The sequence below is a fragment of the Ovis aries genome, chromosome 9 (assembly GCF_016772045.2).
Source record: "Ovis aries strain OAR_USU_Benz2616 breed Rambouillet chromosome 9, ARS-UI_Ramb_v3.0, whole genome shotgun sequence".
NCBI lineage: Eukaryota > Metazoa > Chordata > Mammalia > Artiodactyla > Bovidae > Ovis > Ovis aries.
Window position 1 is genome coordinate 64,324,632 of NC_056062.1, and position 22,604 is coordinate 64,347,235.

The following is a 22,604-nucleotide window of genomic DNA, read 5'->3' on the forward strand; positions in this document are numbered from 1 at the left end:
GCAGGTGGCTAATGATCAGCCTTACAAGATGGTGTCCCTGAGCAGTGTGCTTGTTTTCTAGGTCAGAGTTTTAATTTTCAAAGGAAATCAAGTGTATACATAAGTAGTGAGTCTGACATAGATTGAGTTGCATTTTCATCACCAAATTAAATATAAATCTGATAATGCAAATATATATATATGCTAAATAGCAAATCTGCTATTTTCAGTAGAAAATGTAACATATATTTTAAATCAGTAGTTTTCAAATGAATATCCATGCAGTGAAGATATTCTTTGACTAAATAACTTTAGCCGCACAGAATTAACAATATCAGTTGGATAAAAAGTAGGATGGAAGGCAGAATTTGTTGTTCCATCACTAAGTCATGTCCAACTCTTGGCAATACCATGGACTGCAGCATGCCAGACTTACCTGTCCTTCACTGCCTCCCAGTGTTTGCTCAAGTTCATGTTCGAGTTGCTATGCCATCTAACCATCTCATCATCTGCTACCTTTTCTCCTTTGCCTTCAATCTTTCCCAGCATCAGTGTCTTTTCCAATGAGTTGGCTCTTCGCATCAGGTGGCCAAAGTATTGGAGCTTCAACTTCAGCATCAGTCCTTCAATGAATATTCAAGGTTGATTTCTTTTAGGAAAGGAAGGCAGGATATTCTGTCCTTATTGTACCAATTGAAAGGATTTAGGAAAATCTGAATTCTAATCGCAATTAATCATTATAAGGTATATGGCATTGTTTTCTTTTGTCATTACCTTTCTTTTCAGATTTATGAAAACAGTCAACATTTTATTCAAATTATTTCTTATTTAGAAGTTGGGCTTTAACAATATGACAATCAGAATCCACTAAATATGTAATAAAGTATACCTACTTTCATATTTATGTATGTAAACCACCTCCAAAAGCAGAAAATACTTTTGTGTAGAATCAGATGAATTCAGTAAACACAGTTTTGCAAAAAAATTCCCCAAACCATAGGTTTGGGAATAATATGAATATGTATATGTATTTCTTGAAAATATGTCAATGACTACATAGTGAATGTTATCTGTATGAAAACAATTTGAATGCTTGGGGTCAGCTATATAAGTCTAGATCACTAAAAATATCTAAAAACTGAGTATGGAACAGATACCTTTAAAAGTAGGCATATAATAACTGAAAATAGTTAAAAATAGAAAGTAATAGAAAAATAGTAGAACAATAATATTAAAAAGAAAAATTTTAAAACAAATTGTTTAATAGGAGTTTTTAATTACTTTTCAACTTTAAATAAATGGAATGGTAAGGAACTATGTTTCATGAACTATATATATATGTATATATATGAATACATTAAAGGCTAATTACAATTGCGATTATTAGATATCTGCCTAAAGGGAGAATTCTTGGGTTTATATCAGGAGATTTGTGGATGAGTGTACATCTATATATCTTAAAGTATTTATAATTTTTGTTGATCCTTTTTACAGAGTGTTTGATACCCCACTACTTTTCATTAGCTTATTTGTGTGTCCCAAGTATACCGACTAAATGTGCTTATCAAATATCAAGAATACATGAAAACTAAACCAGTTGTTTGAAAAAGCAAGAGTTCCAGAAAAACATCTATTTCTGCTTTATTGACTATGCTAAAGCCTTTGACTGTGTGGATCGCAATAAACTGTGGAAAATTCTGAAAGAGATGGGCATACCAGATGCCCTGACGTGCCTCTTGAGAAACCTGTATGAAGGTCAGGAAGCAACAGTTAAAACTGGACATTGAACAACAGACTGGTTCCAAATAGGATAAGGAGTACATCAAGGCTATATATTGTCACCCTGCTTATTTAACTTATATGCTGAGTATGTAATGAGAAACACTGGGCTGGAAGAAGCACAAGCTGGAATCAAGATTGCCGGGAAAATATCAATCACCTCAGATATGCAGATGACACCACCCTTATGGCAGAAAGGGAAGAGAAACTAAAGAGCCTCTTGATGACAGTGAAAGAGGAGAGTGAAAAAGTTGGCTTAAAGCTCAACATTCAGAAAACGAAGATCATGGCATCCAGTCCCATCACTTCATGGCAAATAAATGGGGAAATATTAGAAATAGTGGCTGACTTTATTTATTTATTTTTTTTGGCTCCAAAATCACTGCAGATGGTGATTGCAGCTTTGAAATTAAAAGACGCTTTAACTCCTTGAAAGGAAAGTTATGAGCAACCTAGATAGCATATTAAAAAGCAGAGACATTGCTTTGCCAACAAAGGTCCATCTAGTCAACGCTGTGGTTTTTCCAGTGGTCATGTATGGATATGAGAGCTGTACTATAAAGAAAGCTGAGTGCCAAAGAATTGATGCTTTTGAACTGTGTTGTTGGAGAAGACTCTTGAGAATCCCTTGGACTGCAAGGAGATCCAATCAGTCCATCCTAAGGGAAATTGGTCCTGGGTGTTCACTGGAAGGACTGATGTTAAAGCTGAAACGCCAGTATTTTGGCCACCTGATCCGAAGAGCTGACTCATTTAAAAAGACCCTGATGTTGGGAAAGATTGAAGGTAGGAGGAGAAGGGGACAACAGTGGATAAGATGGTTGGATGGCATCACTGACTCAATGGACATGAGTAAACTCCAAGAGTTGATGATGGACAGGGAGCCCTGGCATGCTGCGATTCATGGGGTTGCGAAGAGTCAGACACGACTGAGTGACTGAACTGAACTGAGCTGAAACCAGTTGCTTAAAATTAAAATAACTTTTTGTGAAAAGTCCATTTGAAATGTATGGGCATTAATCCCATATGTTTCTTTCCCATCAATTCCAAACTATAGGAAACTATCAGTTTGTTTGTTTTCTGTCTCTGCCTCATATTTCCTTTCCTACTCTAATTCCTAGAACCTCACCTAGGACTTAATTCTCAAACTGACAAATTTGCTCTGCATTGTGATTCAAACAGTTGTGTTGGATGACTAGTATCCATGTGGATGATGGTCCCTCCAACACTCTGCTGCTAACTGCTAACTCGCTTCCATCGTGTCCGACTCTGTGCGACCCCATAGATGATGGCAGCCCACCAGGCTCCCCTATCCCTGGGATTCTCCAGGCAAGAACACTGAAGTGGGTTGCCATTTCCTTCTCCAGTGCATGAAAGTGAAAAGTGAAAGTGAAGTCACTCAGTCATGTCCGACCCTCAGCGACCCCATGTACTGCAGCCTACCAGGCTCCTCTGTCCACGGGATTTGCCAAGCAAAAGTACTGGAGTGGGTTGCCATTGCCTTCTCCGTCCAACACTCTAGTACAGTCTGTTTGACACTAAAGTTCATCCTGTACATAAAGCTGATGCAGAAACCCCTGAAGTAATAAAGATGTTTCAGGGAGGGAGTACGTTTCAAAATATAAGAATAGTGTGCACAAGATTCCAAACATTAGACAGCAGGGAAATGGGAGACTGTAAAAGAACTGAGGAGAAGCAGTCCTAGAGATGAAAAGAAGTAACAGTTATGGACTCATGGATGAGAAGAGAAGCAGGTATTGGAGTTCCAGGGGGGCAACTGCACATTTTTTGCATTATCATTTGTTACAATCTCTTTTTCTTCCTTGTTCACTTAAAAAAAAAAACAAACACAAATATAATGGTGTTTCTTTATAATATATGGTACTTCTTATGAAGTATATGATTACTGTAGCTTAAAAGCTAAGATTTTAATAGGTGCAAATAAATAGGAGAAGTATCACAATTTTTCCTGTGGTTAACTTTATTTTGTAACCAATTAAGTAAGCTCAGGTTTATGGTATTCTGTTAAGGATGTGCAGCTCTGAGTCCCACATAAACCTTGGCAAGAAAACAAGGCCCTGTAGTCTTTATAACCAATTGCTTGGTTAATTACCCTTAATTAACTTGTATATCTTATTAAAAGCAAAAAAGTGTTACATTTGACTCTATCTTCTGCAGAGTCCCTAACTACTTCCCAGATATGTCTTCTGCTTTCCTCTGCAGTTCAAATAGAAAATTCCTTTGAGTTTATTTTCGTGTGTGGTGTTAGAAAGTGATCTAGTTTCATTCTTTTACAAGTGGTTGACCAGTTTTCCCAGCACCACTTGTTAAAGAGATTGTCTTTACTCCATTGTATATTCTTGCCTCCTTTGTCAAAGATAAGGTGTCCATATGTGTGTGGATTTATCTCTGGGCTTTCTATTTTGTTGCATTGATCTACATTTCTGTCTTGGTGCCAGTACCATACTGTCTTGATGACTGTGGCTTTGTAGTAGAGCCTGAAGTCAGGCAAGTTGATTCCTCCAGTTCCATTCTTCTTTCTCAAGATTGCTTTGGCTATTCGAGGTTTTTTGTATTTCCATACAAATCTTGAAATTATTTGTTCTAGTTCTGTGAAAAATATTGCTGGTAGCTTGATAGGGATTGCATTGAATTTGTAACTTGCTTTGGGTAGTATACTCATTTTCACTATGAAACTAGATCACTTTCTAACACCGTACATGAAAATAAACTCAAAATGGATTAAAGATTTAAATGTAAGACCAGAAACTATAAAACCCCTAGAGGAGAACATAGGCAAAACGCTCTCCGACATAAATCACAGCAGGATCCTCTATGATCCACCTCCCAGAATTCTGGAAATAAAAGCAAAAATAAACAAATGGGATCTAATTAAAATTAAAAGCTTCTGCACAACAAAGGAAAATATAAGCAAGGTGAAAAGACAGCCTTCTGAATGGGAGAAAATAATAGCAAATGAAACAACTGACAAACAACTAATCTCAAAAATATACAAGCAACTTATGCAACTCAACTCCAGAAAAATAAACGACCCAATCAAAAAAAGGGCCAAAGAACTAAATAGACATTTCTCCAAAGAAGACATACGGATGGCTAACAAACACATGAAAAGATGCTCAACATCACTCATTATTAGAGAAATGCAAATCAAAACCACAATGAGGTACCATTTCACACCAGTCAGAATGTCTGCGATCCAAAAATCTGCAAGCAATAAATGCTGGAGAGGGTGTGGAGAAAAGGGAACCCTCCTATACTGTTGGTGGGAATGCAAACTAGTACAACCACTATGGAAAAGAGTGTGGAGATTCCTTAAAAATTGCAAATAGAACTGCCATATGACCCAGCAATCCCACTGCTGGGCATACACACCGAGGAAACCAGAATTGAAAGAGACACATGTACCCAATGTTCATCGCAGCACTGTTTATAATAGCCAGGACATGGAAACAACCTAGATGTCCATCAGCAGGTGAATGGATAAGAAAGCTGTGGTACATATACATGATGGAGTATTACTCAGCCGTTAAAAAGAATACATTTGGATCAGTTCTGATGAGATGGATGAAACTGGAGCCGATTATACAGAGTGAAGTAAGCTAGAAAGAAAAACACCAATACAGTATACTAACACATATATATGGAATTTAGAAAGATGGCAATGATGACCCTGTATGCAAGACAGCAAAAAAGACACAGATGTATAGAACGGACTTTTGGACTCTGAGGGAGAGGGAGAGGGTGGGATGATTTGGGAGAATGGCATTCTAACATGTATACTATCATGTAAGAATCGAATCACCAGTCTATGTCCAATGCAGGATACAGCATGCTTGGGGCTGGTGCACGGGGATGACCCAGAGGGATGTTGTGGGGAGGGAGGTGGGAGGGGGGTTCATGTTTGGGATCGCATGTACACCCATGGTGGATTCATGTCAATGTATGACAAAACCAATACAGTATTGTAAAGTAAAATAAAGTAAAAATAAAAATTTTAAAAAGAAAAAGAAAAGAAAATTCCTGTTTGTTTTCAGTGTAAATGTTGCCAATAGAAACCTGGAAGCAAAGGTGATACCCTGGATCTAAATCCGTTTCTCTTTGTTCTCTGTATGTCAGACCTTTTAAAGAATAACTGATGTTTCCAAAGTGATTCATGGTTCAAAAATTCAAGTTAGTTAGCAAGTAATATCACATCTTCCATATATCTACTATCTCAGGTTCTTTTTTTTTTTTTTTTCACATTTCAGCCAGTAGCCACTTTTAAAATTTAATAAGAGACAAAGGGATTTCAAATGCAGTTTTAAGTAGTAGTTTTCTTTCAGTCAATTAGTAGTTAGCAAAAACAGCAGCAGGGAAAATTGTATCTAATTTATGTATTTATTGTAACAAAGGCAGTATCTATAAAGTAGGAGGAGAAATGGGTAGACTGATGATTGATTATAGATGTAGGATGCAATAATTGAAGGATAGCTATTATCAGGGCATGATGATCAGACAGTTCTGAATGATGCCAAATCAGAAACAAATCTTTCCGTTTGCCAAATGCTATATTTATGTCTCAAAACACAAATCTGATGTATTTTGTTTCATGCAGTGATGAGAATGAAAATGTGGGGTTATAACCACAAATTAGATAGAATCTGACACAAAATAAAATTATCTAGTTTGCTTTGAGTTACCTAGAGAGATGAACCTTTGTGCTTTTACTGTTAATTTCTAAACTATTTAAATTTTTAACCATTATGAATGTCTCCGGGGAGTCATAAGTAGACTCTGTGCTATATTGTAAAGCATTAATGTTGCATTATGTAATTTCTTGAATAAATTTGCTAATTTCCAGGTGATTACAACTCTCCTTACCTTTTGTTATGGTAGCTATAATGTAATTTTTTAGTTATTATTTGAGAATGCCTCTAAGTCATTTATTGAAGTCTATATTATCTCCAGTGTGCTTTAATTAAAAAAAAACTCTATTTCATTGTATAGAATTTTTTTGTACATAGCATTAAATTTTTAAATAAAAAACCAACCATAGAGAAAAAGTGTAATTTTTGGCTTATTTAGTATTTTCAAATAAGTGAAGCCGTAAGAAGACACTGGATTTTAGGTATCACTAGGGAAGCTGCTTCTTTAGATTTATAAAATCAGTTTAATTAAAGTAGAAATAATACCTAAGGGAACATTTGACCATAAAATTGTAATATAAATATGTCAATGTTATTTTTTAATCAACTCAGCATCTTTAAGCATATAATTTTAGTTATGCATGTTTTTAGCATTGATATTTGAATTGAAACAGCTAAATTTACATATTCTAGATCATATGTCAATATTAGACAAACTGAACTTAACTAGACAGCTTTATTTCCAATATTTGTCTCTGTTATTCTGGATTAGAGGTTAATTTTTTTCCTTGTTGGTTTGAAAGAATAAGCAATCAAAGACAGACATCTAAGAGATTCACCTAGAACCAGCAAGAGAATTTGTGTGACTGAGAATAAACTTTGGCTATTTGAAGCCCTTGAAACAGTAAAGTTATTTGTTACTAGTCTAGTCTATTCATATAATATTATGCTTGAATTTTATTTAAAGTATAGCTGTTTCATTAAAATTTTAACTGGAAATATTTAAAATTCAGGCCATATACTAATGGAACACAGAATATCTGGTGTTCTAAACTAGCTAATATTTCAGAGGAAATTAGTTTACTGATTAAAAATAATAAAAACAAAGAAATTATATCATTATTTTCAAGTTTTCCTGCTAAAATATGATGAAATTTACTTCAGAGAAACTGTATACCCAATTATATGAATTTTCAATGGAATTTTAGTATTTTAACCACAGTATTTCCATATCAATAAAACTGTTTATTTTTGTGACAGTGGGTTCAAAGAAATCTCTATCAAATTATTAAAATATTCTACTTAATAGGTAAAAAAAGCTCAGCTTTGTTTAGTGATTCCATAATAGGAAAAACAAAATGAGGAAATTTTGTTAAGTTTTTGCTTATGACATGTTGACAAAATGTGTATTACTATTTAGTTCATTACTTCAGCTATCAACCAAAGACCGCACTGTTTTATTTTTTAAAATTTCATATCCTACATACCCAGTCTTGAATTACTTAATTCTATTCACTCCTCTGCATTTAAAAGTAGTAGTTGTTTTGAAGTAGTTATTATATATGTATGTAGGAGGATACAATTTTAAAAACTTTTATTCTAGTTATGGAACTTTGGATTCTTGGTTGGCTTCATGTGTAGATATTTTCTTTCATATTTATTAATATTACTTATAACTGAAAATTCTCTTATGGATATTTAAATAAAATTATTCATTGATAAATTGATTGTGTCTTTTCTAATTTATGATTTGAGTAATAATACATGATGATTATATGACCCAAATTCAAGTTCTTAAATATTACTTATGAGTTGTTATAAATCCATCATCTAGTAACTTTTAGATTAGAGACAATCTCACTTTGTTGTCACAGATTGCCTGGGGAATATACATTTTTTTGAGTGAAAAAAAAAGACCTAAATTTTCTTTTTAAATTATAAATTGATGTTAAAGTTTCTATTCAGTTCAGTTTTAAGAAAATTGTTTAAATTGGATTCTATACTACTATGCAGTTCTAAGATCGATGATAAAGATAGACAAGCTCTCTGCTTGCTTGGATTTGATGTTCTAAAGGAAGGGCTTCTGAAATTACTACATTAATAAATAAAGGAAACAGCTTCAAAAGCAGAAAAAATGTAAATATTAAAGTAGCATAATGTGCTAGATTGGGGAGGGTGTGTTTGGGTCAACCAACTACAGTCATGTGCGTACCCATGTGCTCAGTCATGTCGCACTCTTTGTGACCCCTTGGACAGTATCCCGCCAGGCTCCTCTGTCCATGGCATTCTCCAGGCAAGAATACTGCAATGGGTTGCCTTTTCCTACTCCAGGGGATCTTCCAGGTCTCCTGTGTTTCCTGCATTGGCAGACAGATTTTTTACCACTGTGCCACTTGGGAAGCCCAGTATAGTTATATTTGAGGACTGAATTCCCCAGAGGACCACCTGGGGAAATGGCATTCAAGCTCAGCAAATGTTAAGTGCAAAGGCCCTGTGATGGCAAATAATTTCCCATGTTTAAGGAAAAAGAAACAGTGCGACTAAAGTGTGGTGAAGGTAAAGTTGCTTTGTATGAGATGAGTGAGAAGGGTGGACCAAGACCAGAATTTCTAGGCCTTCTGAGGACTGAGTAAGGAGTCAAAATTTAATTCAAGGTTAATGAAAAGTAAAGCTTGGTAGTGACATGTCAGTTGGAAAAAGAATGCTTTGGCAGCTGGATAAGAAGCAGTTTGTAAGAATGCTTGGTAGAATCAAAAAAAAAGAAGGACTACTGCATTGTCTGTGTGAGAACATGGGCACCTGTCTGTTATCATAAGAGCAGAAATTTTAAAAAAATGAACAAATTTAGGATGGATTTTAGAGGCAGAAGAAGATTTGCAAATTCATTGGGATTCTGGGAGTAAGGAGAATAGAGAAAAGATGACACTTAAACGTTTGACAGACTCATGAGTGATGGTGCCATTTGATGTGATGTATTGTGGAATAGGGGTTTCCCCAGTGGTGGCTCAGTGTTAGAGAATCTGCCTGTGATTCAGGAGAAGCAGGAGACTTGGAAGATCCCCTGGAGAAGGAACTGACAAACTACTCTAGTATCCTTGCCTGGGAAATTTTATAGACAGAGGAGCCTGGCAGGCTACAGTTGCTAGGGTTGCAAAGAGTCAGACACGACTGAAGTGACTGAGGATGCACACACACACTTAAGAATAGAGGAAAGACATACTTGTGAAGAGGACATTAAAAATTCTGAGTTGGAGAGGGGCTGGGGCAGGGGCGTTGGGGTGGGTGTGGTGGTGGGGTTCCCAGCGGCTGCAGTGGGCAGCAGCCTTGAGGAGATGATTTCACAGGTCCTCTGGAAGACCTCCTCCCCTCCCCAGCTGCAGAGGCCCTTAGGGCACTGGGACCCAGCCTGTGTAACATCGAGAGATTACTGCCCAAGGAGAACTCCAAGTTCAGTTCAAACTTGTATTGATTGGTGCTGATGATACTCAAAGAATACATTCGTGCAAGATCATCTGACTGGTGAATTTGAAAAGTAAAATGTTGAGGTCCATCTCTTTGTGCTCCATACCAACAGAGGACCAATTAAGTTCAATGTATGGGATACAGCTGGTCAGGAAAAAATTTGGTGAACTGAGAGTTGGCTCTTATATCCAAGCTCAGTGTGTCATTATTATGTTTGATGTAACATCAAGTTATGTACAAGAATATGCCTAACTGGCATAGACATCTGATAGGAGTGTATGAGAACATACCCATTGTGTTGTGTGGCAACAAAGTGGATATTAAGGACCAAAAGATTAAGGCAAAGTCAAGTTGTCTTCCACAGAAAGAAGAATCTTAGGTACTATGACATTTCTGCCAAAAGTAACTAAAACTTTGAAAAGCCCTTCCTCTGTCTTGCTAGAAAACTGATCAGAGACCCTAACTTGGAATTTGTTGCCATGCCTCCTCTCATCCCACCAGAGGTGGTCATGGAGCCAGCCTTGGCAGCGGCAGTACAAGCACAATTTAGAGGTTGCTCAGACAGATGCTTTCCTGTGAGAAAGTGAAGCTGGGGCCCAACATCTGAAGTCTAATATTATAGGCAACTGTCCTGTAATATCAGTGGTATAGTGTGTTTGCCATTTTATTATATAGGGAAGCAGAACATGTGCTTCATCTTTGGATGCTGAAGGAGATGGATGGGTTTTGGAGTGAATATGGCAGTTAAAAAAAATATCTTCATTGTTTCAATCTGCGTATTTAGGTGTTTCAGAACACAGTTGTTTCTTCTTTGAGTTTCAAATATAAGACTGCTATAGTCACATGACATATTGAGAGGTGGAATCTTGTTTTTGCCATTCCCATTCCTTTTTGTTTTGAATCAGAATAAAGTTGTATTTCAAATATCTTAAAAAAAAAATTCTGATTCAGAGTTTGAGTTTAAGACACCTATTTGAAACCCAAGTGGGGGTGTTGAGTAGAAAATTTGGATATAGTAGGTAGCATTGAAAAACAGGCAGCACTTGGACATGGACAATGGGATTGTTGCATTAGGTTCTGCTTTGGTACACTGCTCCATGATGTCCAACTGCTGCCTTTGTTTCTGCTGTCATTGAACTTTTTCCCTGTTAAAGACACATAGCAGTGTTTTGATCTTCTGCACTGATGACTGCTGCCACTTGGTTTTTCTGAGCATAAGCATTGTGTCCCCCAAACACTGTTTCCTCTGCTCTGGATTTAATTTTGGTGGATTTTCAGAGGTCTGCTGCATCCTCTGTGATACTCCATGAGAGATATTAACCTTGTGATGTTTGGAAGTATTTTCCAAACACTGGAGTGGGTTGCCATTTCCTTCTCTAATGCATGAAAGTGAAAAGTGAAAGTGAAGTCACTCAGTCGTGTCCAACCCTTAGCGACCCCATGGACTGAAGCCTACCAGGCTCCTCCATCCATAGGATTTTCCAGGCAAGAGTACTGGAGTGGGGTGCCGTTGCCTTCTCCGAAAGGATTACTAAGTGCTAGAATCTTGGTGTACCTCTAAAGCCATTTAAGTAAAGCCCTTCTATTCCCCCTGGAATGGAAGCTCACCTAGAATGGGTTGAAGAGGAAAAGTTAGACAACAAATGAAAAAAGTATGTTCAGAGAGTTCTTTCCAAGAGTCATTTTGAGGAGAAGCAGAGAAATGGAGCTGCAGGAAAAGAGAGCATGCTAGTTGTGGGATGTCTCAATAAGAGTGTAAATAACTTGGTTGAAAGTAAATATTTTATATACTGAGTAAAAATGAATATTATTTAATAATATTTTAATATAATATACCTGAAAAATTTTCGTTGTTAATCTGTTCCAACTTGATTCAGGTAAATGGCTTTCAAACCTCCTTTTTTTTTTTTCCAGGTTTCTCAATCTATTTTTATTTTTATTTTATTTTATTTTTTACTTTATTTTACTTTACAATACTGTATTGGTTTTGCCATACATTGACATGAATCCATCACGGGTGTATACAAGCTCCCAATCCTGAATCCCCCTCCCACCGCCCACCCCATATCATCTCTCTGGATCATCCCCGTGCACCAGCCCCAAGCATCCTGTATCCCTCATCGGACATAGACGGGCACTTCGTTTCTTACATGATAGTATACATGTTTCAATGCCATTCTCCCAAATCATCACACCCTCTCCCTCTCCCTCAGAGTCCAAAAGTCCGTTCTATACATCTGTGTCGCTTTTGCTGTCTCGCATACAGGGTCATCATTACCATCTTTCTAAATTCCATATATATGTGTCAGTATACTGTATTGGTGTGTTTCTTTCTGGCTTACTTTACTCTGTATAATCGGCTCCAGTTTCATCCATCTCATCAGAACTGATTCAAATGTATTCTTTTTAATGGCTGAGTAATACTCCATTGCGTATATGTACCACAGCTTTCTCATCCATTCATCTGCTGATGGACATCTAGGTTGCTTCATGTCCTGGCTATTATAAACAGTGGCGTAATGAACATTGGGTACATGTGTCTCTTTCAATTCTGGTTTCCTTGGTGTGTATGCCCAGCAGTGGGATTGCTGGGTCATAAGGCAGCTCTGTTAGCAATTTTTTAAGGAATCTCCACACTGTTCTCCATAGTGGCTGTACTAGTTTGCATTCCCACCAACAGTGTAAGAGAGTTCCCTTTTCTCCACACCCTCTCCAGCATTTATTGCTTATAGACTTTTGGATCGCAGCCATTCTGACTGGTGTGAAATGGTACCTCATTGTGGTTTTGATTTGCATTTCTCTGATAATGAGTGATGTTGAGCATCTTTTCATGTGTTTGTTAGCCATCCATATGTCTTCTTTGGAGAAATGCCCATTTAGTTCTTTGGCCCATTTTTTGATTGGGTCGTTTATTTTTCTGGAGTTGAGCTGCATAAGTTGTTTGTATATTTTTGAGATTAGTTGTTTGTCAGTTGCTTCATTTGCTATTGTTTTCTCCCATTCAGAAGGCTGTCTTTTCACCTTACTTATAGTTTCCCCTGTTTGAATTGTGGCAATGTAGACTATTTATGTTGTAGTCATAATACCCAACCCTATTATAAGTAACTGAGGTAAATTGTGCTTAATTACTAGAAATATTTCTAGTAAAATCTATCTCTAAATTCTCATGTGAAAGTAAGTTTAGAGTGAAGTCCTTAAAAATTCCCTCTTTTCACCATTTTTTTTACTGACATAAAATGTTATCATACTTTCTCTTTTCCTTGATGAGAAAAAATCGGTTGCTTTTTCTTGAAGTTTAGGTGTTGACTCTTAATGTAATTCAACATACATTTACTGAACACTTGTTATGTGCTTGTGCTATAAACACTAAATTTCAAATGAAGACTCAGCCTTCAGGAAATTATAGTATAGTTCAGTGGCCAAGTTGGTTGTTAGTGTTTTCACAAATACAGAATTTTCTTTGAAGTTAATATACAAGATTTTCAAATTCTTCTAACATAAATTTGCATTATACATATGGAAATAGAAGGTGGCCAATAAATATCTGCTTATAAATTATTTGTGTGAAACTTTCATGTGTAAAGTCGAGTAACAAGAAGATTTGAAGAGACAGTAAAATTTAGGAATTTGCAGATAGAGCTCTTTGGAAAAAATAATTCAACTCAGTTCTTTAACAAAAATAATATAAAATCTCTATAGAAAAGTTTTATTTTTGATATAATGGGAGAACTTGAACCGCATATATTCTTTGACAGATATCCAGAGTACTGTTGGAGAAGGCCATGGCACCCCACTCCAGTACTCTTGCCTGGGAAATCCCATGGATGGAGGAGCCTGGTAGGCTACAGTCCATGGGGTCCTGAAGAGTTGGACACAACTGAATGACTTCACTTTCATTTTTCACTTTCATGCACTGGAGAAGGAAATGGCAACCCACTCCAGTATTCTTGCCTGGAGAATGCCAGGAATGGCAGTCTGGTGGGCTGCGGTATATGGGGTCGCACAGAGTCGGAAACAACTGAGGTGACTTAGCAGCAGCAGGGTATTGTGGTAATCTTAGGAAGTTTGTTTACAAAATTACCTCATTTGGATATCAGAGGTGGAGTGGGAAGTAGTTTATCTATCTAGACTATGCACTTTTCTCACTGAATACAGCAGAAAGAATGAAATGACTCTGAGCCTTCCAGGCTAATGTAACCAACAATACCAAGAGTGTATTTTTCAATGTCAGAAGTATATAGCATTTACTTTGCAAAACATCACCTTCAAAAGGACTACTACATTTTGAGTATGTCTTTGGAAAATTATTAGAGTGCTTTATGCTTGTAATGTTGAAGCTTTTCCAAACTTGAAAAAAAAAATTGAAGATGAAAATTTGGGAATAACCTCAGCTCGCAACTCTTGTTTACCATTTTCTTCCATCAAATGTTATATACATCACTACTGCTAGATGTGGAAGCTTCATTCTTGCAGAATTCTAAATTGCTGAAAAATTCAGTTCAGTTCAGTTCAGTCGCTCAGTCATGTCTGACTCTTTGCGACCCCATGAATCGCAGCACGCCAGGCCTCCCTGTCCATCACCAACTCCCGGAGTTCACTCAGACTCACGTGCATTGAGTCAGTGATGCCATCCAGCCATCTCATCCTCTGTCGTCCCCTTCTCCTCCTGCCACCAATCTCTCCCGGCATCAGAGTCTTTTCCAATGAGTCAACTCTTCGCATGAGGTGGCCAAAGTACTGGAGTTTCAGCTTCAGCATCATTCTTTCCAAAGAAATCCCAGGGCTGATCTCCTTCAGAATGGACTGGTTGGATCTCCTTGCAGTCCAAGGGACTCTCAAGAGTCTTCTCCAACACCACAGTTGAAAAGCATCAATTCTTCAGCGCTCAGCCTTCTTCACAGTCCAACTCTCACATCCATACGTGACCGCAGGAAAAATCATAGCCTTGACTGCTGCTGCTGCTGCTAAGTTGATTCAGTCGTGTCCGATTCTGTGCTACCCCATAGACGGCAGCCCACCAGGCTTCCTCGTCCCTGGGATTCTCCAGGCAAGAACACTGGAGTGGGTTGCCATTTCCTTCTCCAATGCATGAAAGTGAAAAGTGAAAGTGAAGTTGCTCAGTCATGTCCGATTCTAGACGGACCTTAGTCGGCAAAGTAATGTCTCTGCTTTTGAATATGCTATCTAGGTTGGTCATAACTTTTCTATCAAGGAGTAAGCGGCTTTTAATTTCATGGCTGCAGTCACCATCTGCAGTGATTTTGGAGCCCAAAAAAATAAAGTCTGCCACTGTTTCCACTGTTTCCCCATCTATTTCCCATGAAGTGACGGGACCGGATGCCATGATCTTGGTTTTCTGAATGTTGAGCTTTAAGCCAACTTTTTCACTCTCCTCTTTCACTTTCATCAAGAGGCTTTTCAGTTCTTCTTCACTTTCTGCCATAAGGGTGGTGTCATCTGCATATCTGACGTGATTGATATTTCTCCCAGCAATCTTGATTCCAGCTTGTGTTTCTAGAATGTTTAATTCTATCTTATATTGTAAATTGAGAGAATAGATGATGGATCTCTAAATAAAGTATTTTGACATTTGTGAGATGTTTAAATTGATTCTCATGCCTAATACTTTATATTAAATAACTTAATGGATACCTATTAAATTGACTTGCCCTCTAGACAATCATAAGGGAACAGTTATTTACTGAGCACAAGTCTATAATCTGCAAATACTCTTTTAAATTGGAAAATCTTAAATGTAATATAGATATGAACATATATGTTCTTTTTTAAATTTTTTTTTTTGGAAGACAATTGCTTTACAATGTTGTGCTGACTTTTGCCATGCAACAGTGTGAATCAGCCATAAGTATACATATGTTCCCCCTTCTTGAATATCCCTCTCACTTTCCACCCCATCCAACCCCTCTAGGTTGTCACAGAGCGCCAGGTTGAGCTGGCTGTGTTATATAGCAACTTCTCATTAGCTATCTGTTTTACTTATGGTAATGTATATGTTTCATTGCTACTATCTCAATTCATTCCAGTGGCATGGGTCAGAAACAGAAAAACAAATATTGTGTATTAATGCATATATATGGAAATCTAGAAAATGGTACTGCTGAAATTATTTGCAGGGCAGGATTAGAGATACAGACATACAGAGAACAGACTTGTGGACACAGTAGGGGGAGGGAAGGATGGAGCATTATATGTTTTATATGCTTTTTTAATTTTCAGCACTACTCTGTAAGCTTGGTATGAACTTATTCTGGCTTTGACATTTGTGATGTTTACATCACTGAGAAAGTTGGCTAATTCTTTAATGACATTTTCTTATTTAAGATAAGGCAGTCTTTTGTTTCTGATCCATTGCCTCTGAACTCTGCTGGCAAGCTTATAAATCACATCACCAACCATACATAATTTATTTACATAGGTTACTAAATATGCAGTATATAATACAAATATGTTTCAAACAGTATATCTGCATATCTTAAATTTAATAGATTTAAAGGTTTACAGAATAGACTGATATTTCTTTTTGTTATTTTACTTTTCCTCTCATCAACTGAATATAATATATATCATGCAAATCAGATTTATTCATTATTACTTACATGTATGACTTCTAAGATGTATAAACCTACTTACCTTATTTTAGCAGAATATGCTTTGACTATCTTACTTTTTTAAAAAATTTCCTTTAAAATTGAGGGCAATTTCCTTAGTAAAGCATCCTTGTTTTTGTTTCCTCCAGAGATAACTAGTTATATCTAAACGTTAAAAATAAATCATTTCACGAGAACATTCCATTGAGAGCTTTTTGTAAGGTGATGAGATGTAATGTGTTGTTGGGCATTATATGAAACGTTATGTAATGTGAAATGTTGTGACCTTTCTGGGTCATTTACTCTGTTATATCACATGGGTATCAATATAACATAATCACTGAAAAGTCTCCTTTATCACAGTTTGTGTGGATTATAAACAGGAAAGAAATATACTTCTACCCTTAAATTTTTACATTCCTTTATAAGCTCATTTAAAAAAACTATGCTGACATCAAATCTTGTTTGTTTTGAAACCTGTGTACAATAGAAAATGTCAACATAAAAACATGTTATGTAAATGTGTTAAAGAATATATCTTAGAGGAGACACTTTTATAATTAACATTTCATTTAAATGAAAATTTGGTTATGTGTGTGTGTACATGTACAAGAGCTATTATTTTTTTTGTATGAATATCTCTTATATGAACTCATAAACTACTTGTTCCCACAATATAACTTTTTTTTCTAAAAGTGAAGCCAGTAGTCCATTTAATTGGGGATATGTATGGAGAAGGCAGTGGCAACCCACTCCAGTATTCTTGCCTGGAAAATGCCATGGATGGAGGAGCCTGGTGAGCTACAGTCCATGGGGTTGCGAAGAGTCGGACACGACTGAGCAACTTCACTTTCACTTTTCACTTTCATGTTTGGAGAAGGAGATGGCAACCCACTCCAGTGTTCTTGCCTGGAGAATCCCAGGGACAGGGGAGCTTGGTGGGCTGCCGTCTATGGGGTTGCACAGAGTTGGACATGACTGAAGTGACTTGGCGGCAGCAGCAGCAGCGGCATGTTGAATACTGTTTATCTGAAATTTGGTTGTACAACAAAATTATAAATGGAAATAGTTATGATTTTAAACATAGATGAGTATATTCAAATTTATAAATGTATATGTCATCTTTCAAGCTGATAGAAGGGGAGACATAGATACAATATGCTTAAACTTGTTGTACTATTGTATTTATTTGGTAAACATTTATTATTTAAACATATTCATAGAAATATACCATGAAATGGTAGTTCTATGATATTAATTCAGTGACTTTTCCTAATTCAAAGGAGATCACAGAACACTATATCATAAGTAATCAATTTTAAAACACATTCTGTTTTTAAAAATAGATTTAAAGAACAACTTTTGGGAAAAAAATCAGTATTTTTATTGTAGTTATGCAATTGTGTATGTGTGTTAAAATATTAATACATAAAATTTATGCCTGAGAAGGGTAACTTTTATCATAAATTACACTTCAATAAACCTGACTTTAAGAAAGCAAAAAATAATCTTGAGAGATTTTGGCTTGCTAATTAATAACATTAAAATATAATATGTATATTTCTGTGATTAGAAGCATAAAGTTGAAACAAATCTATTCTCCCAAAGAAAATGACAGAAAGTCATTTTAAATTATTTGAAAAGATTATTCTCCTTATAACTAGAGGAATTAGACCTCCACCTGCCCACCCACCCCCAATTTTCTTGTGTCCCTCTGTAATAATTTCCTCCCTAACTCTACCCCTCAGCAACTGGTTATAACATCTGTATAGTTTTTCATTTAGAATGTCATATAAAAATCATGCAGTATGCAGACCTATAGTATGTGGCATGTGTATTCTTCCATTTACAGTGCTTTTGAGATTCATCTGTGTTATTTTATGTATCAACATTTCATTCTTTTTATTGGTGAGTAATAGATTATTGAATGGATGTACCAAATTTATTTATTTGCCACTTTTGACTTTTTGTGATTATGAAAGAAGATGGCATGAGCATTTGTGTGCAAGTCTTTCTATGGTCATATATTTCACTTCTCTTAGGTCAATGACTAGGAGTGAAATTACTGAGTGAATGTGTACTTAATTTCATAAGAAATTGCTGCACTGTTTTCCAAAGTGTCTCTGCCACACTGCATTCTATCAGCAATGTGCAAAAGTTCCAGTTGCTCTAAACCTTTCCAAACCAGAACTTTTTTGCCTTTGAAATGAAAATTATTTTAATTTGATGTGTCAGTTCAGTGTTATTTTCTAATTAGCTGCTTTCCTAAGTGGATGACAGTAAAAGTGACAGTTGCTCAGTCGTGTCCTACTCTTTGTGACTCCATGGACTGTAGTCCATGGAATTCTCCAGGCCAGATTACTGGAGTGGGTACCCATCCCCTTCTCCAAGGAGTCTTCCCAACCCATGGATCAAACCCACGTCTCCTGCATTGCAGATGGATTATTTACCAGCTGAGTCACAAGGGAAGCCCTCCTAAATGGATAGTGGTATGCCATTTTAGTTTGCCTATTCTTAAGGATATTGCAAAAGTAGGAAGTCAAGACACATGGAGTAACTGGCAAATTTGGCCTTGGAATACGGAATGAAGCTGGGCAAAGGCTAATAGAGTTTTGCCAAGAAATGCACTGGTCATAGCAAACACCCTTTTCCAACAACACAAGAGAAGACTCTACACATGGACATCATCAGATGGTCAACACTGAAATCAGATTGATTATATTCTTTGCAGCAAAAGATGGAAAGCTCTATACAGTCAGCAAAAGCAAGACTGGGAGCTGACTGTAGCTCAGATCATGAACTCCTTATTTCCAAATTCAGACTTAAATTGAAGAAAGTAGGGAAAACCACTAGACCATTCAAGTATGACCTAAATCAAATTTCTTATGATTATACACTGTAAGTGAGAAAAATATTTAAGGGACTAGATCTGATAGAATGCCTGATAAACTATGGATGGAGGTTGTACAGGAGACAGGGATGAAGACCATCCCCATGGAAAAGAAATGCGAAAAGGCAAAATGGCTGTCTGGGGAGGGCTTACAAATAACTGTGAAAAGAAGAGAAGCGAAAAGCAAAGGAGAAAAGGAAAGATATAAGCATCAGAATGCAGAGTTCCAAAGAATAGCAAGGAGAGAAAAGAAAGCCTTCCTCAGAGATCAATGCAAAGAAATAGAGGGAAACAACAGAATAGGAAAGACTAGAGATCTCTTCAAGAAAATTAGATACCAAGGGAACATTTCATGCAAAGATAGGCTCAATAAAGGACAGAAATGGTATAGACCTAACAGAAGCAGAAGATATTAAGAAGAGGTGGCAAGAATACACAGAAGAACTGTACAAAAAAAGCTTCACAACCCAGATAATCATGATGGTGTGATCACTCACCTAGAGCCAGACATCCTGGAATGTGAAGTCAAGTGGGCCTTAGAAAGCATCACTATGAACAAAGCTAGTGGAGGTGATAGAATTCCAGTTGAGCTATTTCAAATCCTGAAAAATGATGCTGTGAAAGTGCTGCACTCCATATGCCAGCAAACTTGGAAAACTCAGCAGTGGCCGCAGGACTGGAAAAGGTCAGTTTTCATTCCCATCCCAAAGAAAGGCAATGACAAAGAATGCTTAAACTACTGGACAATTGCACTCATTTCACACACTAGTAAAGTAATGCTCAAAATTCTCCAAGCCAGGCTTCAGCAATTCATGAACCATGAGATTCGAGATGTTCAAGCTGGTTTTAGCAAAGGCAGAGGAACCAGAGATCAAATTGCCAACATCCGCTGGATCATGGAAAAAGCAAGAGAGTTCCAGAAAGAACATCTATTTCTGCTTTATTGACTATGCCAAAGCCTTTGACTGTGTGGATCACAAGAAACTGGAAAATTCTGAAAGAGATGGGAATACCAGACTACCTGACCTGCCTTCTGAGAAACCAATATGCAGGTCAAGAAGCAATAGTTAGAACTGAACATGGAACAACAAACTGGTTCCAAATAGGAAACGGAGTATGTCAAGGCTGTATATTGTCACCCTGCTTATTTAACTTCTATGCAGAGTACATCATGAGAAAAGCTGGACTGAAAGAAGCACAAGCTGGAATCGAGATTGCTGGGAGAAATATCAGTAACCTCAGATATGCAGATGACACCATCTTTATGGCAGAAAATGAAGTGGAATTAAAACGCCTCTTGATGAAAGTGAAAGAAGAGAGTGAAAAGTTGGCTTAAAGCTCAACATTCAGAAAACAGATCATGGCATCCAGTCCCATCTCTTCATGGGAAAAAGATGGGGAAACAGTGGAAACAGTGGCTGACTTTATTTTTCTGGGGTCCAAACTCACTGCAGATGGTGATTGCAGCTTTGAAATTAAAAGACGCTTACTCCTTGGAAGGAAAGTTATGACCAACCTACACAGCATATTAAAAGCAGAGGCATTATTTTGTCAGCGAAGATCCATCTAGTCAAGGCTATGGTTTTTCCAGTGGTCGTGTATGGATGTGAGAGTTGGACTGTGAAGAAAGCTGAGTGCCGAAGAATTGATACTTTTGAACTGTGATTTTGGAGAAGAGTCTTACGAGTCCCTTGGACTTCAAGGAAATTCAACCAGTCCATCCTAAAGGAGATCAGTCCTGAGTGTTCATTGGAAGAACTGATGTTGAAGCTGAAATTCCAATACTTTGGCCACCTGACTCATTGAAAAGACTCAATAGAGGGCAGGAGGAGAAAGGGACGACAGAGGGTGAGATGGTTGGATGGCATCACCAACTCAATGTAAATGAATTTGGGTGAACTCTGGGAATTGGTGATGGACAGGGAGGCCTCGCATACTGCAGTTCATGGGGTCACAAAGAGTCGGACACAACTGAGTGACTGAACTGAACTGAACTGAATTCATCAGACCAAGGACACATTCCAGGAGTTTGCAAGATGGTATAGTTTTAGGCTAATGTATTTGTACACTGACTGCCTACCAATTTCTACCTTTTAATGTTATTGGACATATTTGTTATAGGAGCAATGGTAGCTTTATAAAATTAACTAGCATGCACTTTCTTTTTTATTGTTTTCTTTAAAAGTTTGTGTATAACTGATATTATTTTTTATTTAAATATTTGGTAGAATTCAGTGTAACTGTTAGTTCTTCTAAAGTGGTGCTAGTGCTACAGAGCCCGCCTCCCAATTCAGAAAACATGAGAGATGCCGATTTGATCCCTGAGTCAGAAGATGCCCTGGAGGAGGGCATGGCAACCCACTCCAGTATTCTTGCCAAGACAATCTCATAGACAGAAGAGCCTCGCGGGCCACACTCCATAGCGTTTTGAAGAGTTGGACACAACTGAAGTGACTTGGTGATAGACAGGGAGGCCTGGTGTGCTGCGATTCATGGGGTCACAAAGAGTTGGACACGACTGAGTGACTGAACTGAACTGAACTGAAGCAACTTAGCATGTATATATTTGGGCCTGCAATTCTACTTTTACTGTGAGCTTCATTTGTAGAAAAGAATATGACTGTCCATGTAATCTATTTCTTGTTGTTTTGTAGAAAGCTTTTATTTCTATCTCAGTTTGAAAGGATTTATTATCAAAGTAACACTCTCGTTATATACAAATAAAAATTATCTAGCTTACTTTCAATATACTAACATTAAAAGAAAAGAGAAATAGAAATAGAGGCGGCACATTACAAATTGGTTTTTGACCAACATTAAGACTTAAACAGTGCTGGCAATCCCATGACACAGCACATCAGGAGTCCCTTTTGGGAAAAGGTCCCAGACAGCATGTTCCTTCTATTGGTGAGACTTCAAAAATTGCTGTTTCATTTCCTGCTTATAATCCCAGGAAGCAAACTGATACACTTGTAAGTCTGTGAGCAAACTGAAGCTCTGGTTTCAGTTAATGCTTTTTGTTTTGTCTTGAAAAAATGGGCTGTTGTTAAGCTTGGAGGCATGGTTGGCCAGACCTCCTCCAGGAGCTCAACAATCTCAAGTTTCATCCTCTATTTTATCTATGATCTGTGGTACCACAAGACTTGCGCTCACAGCAGTCAGGCAGTCAGGGCATTCATGGTCAGAATAGTGTCCACCCAGATTAGAGACAAAATCAAAGGACTGCTCTGCTTTGTCTCT

The 22,604-nt window shown here is 37.1% G+C and overlaps 1 protein-coding gene and 1 pseudogene across 2 annotated transcripts in view; both read left to right on the top strand.

The window, feature by feature from the left end:
* The window catches only part of CSMD3 (CUB and Sushi multiple domains 3), a 1,392,034-nt gene that overhangs the window by 466,746 nt on the left and 902,684 nt on the right, over positions 1 to 22,604 (top strand). The gene's annotated exons all lie outside the window — the stretch shown is intronic.
* LOC132657205 (GTP-binding nuclear protein Ran-like) lies at positions 9,088 to 10,445 on the top strand (annotated as a pseudogene).